We start from the raw sequence: 5,659 nt of genomic DNA, 5'->3' as shown, positions 1-5,659 counted from the left end.
TGATCTGATTTTCCTGAGAAGAACTGCATGCCATAACCTGTCAAAAGCCTTAGATATATCTAGAGCTACCGCTCTACCCTCCCCTGCTTTGTCAAGTGAACGGTATATACGCTCAGAGATTACAGTTAGGATGTCTGCTGTAGAACGGGCTTGCCTAAATCCATATTGTTGGTCGGTCAGAAGTTCAACATCTGTAAGGTGCTAAACTAGAGCTTGGTTATTTATAGCCTCAAATATTTTGGCGAAAAGTGGAAGGAGGCTAATGGGGCGGTAATTTACTGGGTTAGTTCTTTCGCCAGAGTTCTTGAAAACTGGTCCCACAGAAGCAGTTTTCCAGGAGGCAGAAAAGCAATATTCATTAAGGCAATTGTTGTAAAGTTTGGAGAGAACTGGAGCTACTTTGGCGGAGTACTTTTTTAATAGCACAGCTGGGATGAGAGCAGGTCCACATGCTTTTGAAGTGTCAAGATTTTTTTATGATAGCAATTCTTAAAATTTATACATAAAATATTATATATCTCTATATAAATTCGTATTCCTGTCTGTTTGCTTGTTTGTTTGTTCACAATTTGATTAATATATACAAAAGGTCCGCTACTTTACTCTTTCATTTATTTCGATATATAGTGTGATTCTTGGAAAATATACAATTAAGAGGCAACCTCATTTGCATATTGCATTAAGGAAATCGATTTTAGTAGATAACGGTATGTTAGTTAATGTTTCTAGCGAGATAATTGTTTTAAGGTTTCTATTTAAAATTGTTATTTAATAAACTTTAAATAACAATTTAATTGATAATATATTTAATTTAATTTATTTGGAATTATTTCCGACATCGACTTTTTTTAAAGACGTAGAGTTATCTCTCCCTATACAATTCGAAACATAAGAATAAACTCTTCACCAAAGAAAATAATTTGTTAATCTCAATAAGTTTCTAGCTAGAAAAGATAATTCTGTGGAGACAGAAAAATGTTTTCCTTTTTTTAATATTTGAACAAACAAACAGACAAAAACACTTACGAATACACTGAAAAAATTTCATTTGTTTCTTTTTAATATTCTTGAAACGGCTATACAGAAACTTTGATCGCTTCGAATTCAAACTTCAGCCACACTTTTAGAAACAAAAAAAGCCCCTCCCTCTCAAAAAAAGCAAATCGAAAAAGCCCCGTTCCCTATGAAAAGCAAATAAAAAAAATCCTTTTTCTACAAAAAAAAAGCCAGTGAAAAGAGTGCCTTTACAAAAAGTTAAAAAAAAAAAAGAAAAGCGCATATTACGCACGCGTTTAGCAAAAAAATGTTCGGTCGTTCGGGCACTCGCCGCTATTTTTATTGAAATAAAAGTTGTTTGGATTTATTTTTATTTATTTATTGGGGGGGTCTTTTAATGCAAAAAAAAGTTAAAAAATATAGAACATCATGTAGTTCTTTTTTTGATGATTACATTTACATGTTTTTATCCGTTCTTTTATTTTTGAAATTGTTGCCCATGATGAAAATGATTAATACCCTTAGGTGTGATCAAAACGGAACTTCATGTCAACCCGGGCAATGCCGGGTACCCATGCTAGTATATATATATATATATATATATATATATATATATATATATATATATATATATATATATATATATGCGTGGGTACCCGGCACCCGTGACTAGGAAAAAATGTATATATAAGGAATTTAAAAAACAATTTCTACATTTATTTCAACAATATGCCTGAGGATGATAGAAGTACTTCTGTCGAAAGCGCTCGCGATTATGGATCCAACATATACAATTTCGAGAAGAACACAAAAAAGACTATTCGGAGATTGGAGAAGATAAAAAGGAAAATTGTAAAACAGAATAATTCCGTGTTATTCAATAATATTTGTCTAAATGAGAAAATGCTTCCTAAATATACACAATATATATATATATATATATATATATATATATATATATATATATATTGTGGGTGGCAAAAGTATTTCATACATTGTTTTTTTCGTATTTCTCAAAAAATATCATGTTTATTTGAATGAAATTTACACTCTATCTCTGAAGAGATATTATCTATTCAAAAATAAAATGAAAATTAATATATATTTAGTTGACAAATATATATTAATAAAAAATCAAATTATTCATATGCGAAAGTATGCGAAAGTATTTAACACATTTACTAATGCTTAGTAGTGTATCCTTGTTTTGCCTTTCAGTTTCCAAACGCTTTCCATAACTGCCTACTAGTTTCTTACAAGCACTTCCTGATAGTTTCAGCCATTCTTCTTCGCAAACTTTCTTCAAAATCTTGATATTCTTAGGATCTCTTGCGTTACTCTTTGAATCAACACAAATGTATTATTTATCCATATCTAAAAAGCCTTTGTTCTTGTTAGCTTAATTAGTTATTTTATAAATGCACTAGAAAATAGACCCGATGTTGCTCGGGATAGAATGATGGGCTACGAATGTTTTATCCTCAAATATTTTTATTGTCATCGAAATTGGTGAAATTGTCCATTTTTAAATCAAATCGATTGATTGCCTGCTCTGGCTGGGAACCCATCTCTGTACACTGGGAGGAAGCTTTACCTGCCTCCCCGCAGTGACTTAGTCCAAAATGCATAGCAGTCTACATTGTAGAGAAGCTACTGTTGATTTTATTAAATTATATATATATATATATATATATATATATATATATATATATATATATATATATATATATATATATAAAATGGGTCAATAAATTCCAACGAAAGAAAGATGTATATTTAAATAAGGGAGTAGTCACCAACAATGTGTATTTTTTAACATTATTTTATTATTCCGTGTCTTGGTTTTTCATTGAGAATTATGTTTGGATCATTGTAATAATGTTTTTAAGTCATTGAAATCGTTTACGTACATTTCAGACGGTCTGATGCGTCCTCGTCAGAAATTATTTTCAAATTCATTAATTTCTGACGAGGACGCATCAGACCGTCTGAAATGTACGTAAACGATTTCGGTGACTTAAAAACATTATTACAATCATCCAAACATAATTCTCAATGGAAAACCAAGACACGGAATAATAAAATAATGTTAAAAAATACACATTGTTGGTGACTACTCCCTTATTTAAATATATATATATATATTTATATATATATATATATATATATATATATATATATATATATATATATATATATAATGACTTGAATTAAAGTTTAAAATGCAAAAATAAAGTATCATGCTTCAGTTGTCCTCTAAACAGAAACATTTATTTCAAACGCGCCCCTGTCATATCGAAGAACCTACTATTGATTTTATACGCCTGGTCTTACAGCTTGTGTGCCAATAAAGCTTCTCAAAGCACTTATGATGTTAGGTTGTGAAGGTGTTAACTTTGATCAGAATCGCGTGTTGCATCTTTCATCGGATCATTTCAAATAGCAATTATTCATACTTATCGAAGACATTCCAATACAAAACTAATCTAAGAATACTGCCAGGCACATAAAGAACCTTTGTGTGAAATTTCATAAAAAACCGACCCAATCGTTTTCGAGTTCATAGGGAATGAACTCACACACAGAGACAAAGTTCCTTTTATATATAGTAAATAGTAGTGAGAACCGTGTAAAGTCCACAGTTGTATCCTTCTTCTATTGTATACTGTTGCCATGCTTAAAAATATTAAAAGTATGGATGTCTTTGATAATCAAGTCTTCTTAAATAATCTTCTGCACATTTAACCCGATTATTATGAATCCTTCTGTGACAGCGATCATCGTTCCAATTGCTAGTCCTTTTAATCTTATCTTGGCCGGGCAAAATACGAATGTATAAAGAAAACGTCTTTCATTTTTGACTTCCCCTTGTACTTTGTCATTTATATCCATGATGGATTCCTTCAACACTGTTTATATGTTCTCAACGAAATGTAATAGAAATATTTCTTCTTTGTCAGCAGCATTGTTATCACGATGGTAAGTCATCGCAAAGTTGATGAATCACTCAGGTGTCAGATTGTTGCTCCTAAAAGGCAAGGGATAACAGATTTATGCCATTGCAAGAGAAGTTTATAGAGCTGAGAGTGTCGTTTCTAGAATATTAAAACTTTATGATTGCTACTGGCACGTTTAAGTCACCTAAAACACAAGGGCGACAACGTAAAACGACACCTCGAAAAAACCGTATGATCAAAAGGTCTCGCAATGGTGAACCGTTTTAACACGACAAGTAAGAATTGCAAGTTTAGTGACCAAAAATAAATAAAAATTTTTCGCACATGCTTTTCTTTGAGAACAAAGGTCTTACATATGTAAGATGGTTTTTATAAATATAAATACACACACACACACACACACCCCCACATATATATTCTTATATATATATATATATATATATATATATATATATATATATATATATATATATATATATATTATTCTTATATATATATATATACATATATATATATATATATATATAAATTCTACACACACACACATATATATATATACATATATATATTATTCTTATATATATATTATTCCTATATATATATATTATTCTTATATTTATATATATATATATATATATATATATATAAATTCTATTTCCATTATTCTCATCATATATATATATATATATATATATATATATATATATATATATATATATATATATAGTAATGTGATTGATAATTTAAAATCAAAATTAAAATTAAAAATCTGTTTCATAAGAAGGAACACAACAAAGTCAATAATTTGTACGATCGTTTCGGAAACGATGTTTTTATTGTGATAGACATTAAGTCATTGACAATAATTTTGACATATAGGTTTTTTTGAAACAAAGTCTCCTCATCAGCAAAAGTATTGGGTGGGTTTTTTTTTTATATATAAAAGACACCATAAATAAACGTAGCATTTTTTAAGTAAGGCAGATGTATCTGGAAAAAATTAAAATAAAAAGGAAAATATTTACTTGTTAATGTTGAAAAACAAATTAATATGGGTTGAGAATAAAAAATAGAATAAAATTATAAATCTGAATTTGGCTTAAATATAAGGTTATAATAATATGTTTTTAATAAAAGTTAAGAATTATATATATATATATATATATATATATATATATATATATATATATATATATATATATATATATATATATACCTTTTAATTGTTCGCCTTTTGAGAATCGTAATTATCGTCAAAGCATTCATTTGGATGTTGATTGCAGCTTATAAATGCACGATATGTTGAATTTTCAAAATGAACGTCAATGGAACATTTTTAGCGGTTAGAACATGTTAGTAATGCCTAATTTAAAATTAAGCAAAGATTTTAAAAAGGGGAGATAGTCTTATTTTTCTAATTAAATGATCAAAGGGAGATAATAAGTGTTTACTCTATTTAGATTATATAATATAATGGGAACTTATTGAATTTAGTAGCTTTAATAATTCATTTATTTATTTATTGAAATTAATAAATATAGTACAGATTAAACTTAAATATATATTTAAATAATATACACTAATGGTAAATATATCATATGAATTAATATTAATAATAATATTGATGATCCAAATTTTATTAATAAAGGTATTAAGTTATAAATTAAAATTTCAAGATAGATTATTAATAAGCAACATTTTTAATG

Source organism: Euprymna scolopes, chromosome 2 (assembly GCF_053919585.1).
Source record: "Euprymna scolopes isolate OS-2025 chromosome 2, ASM5391958v1, whole genome shotgun sequence".
In the NCBI taxonomy this organism is placed as follows: domain Eukaryota; kingdom Metazoa; phylum Mollusca; class Cephalopoda; order Sepiida; family Sepiolidae; genus Euprymna; species Euprymna scolopes.
Note: the sequence above shows the minus strand (reverse complement) of the source record.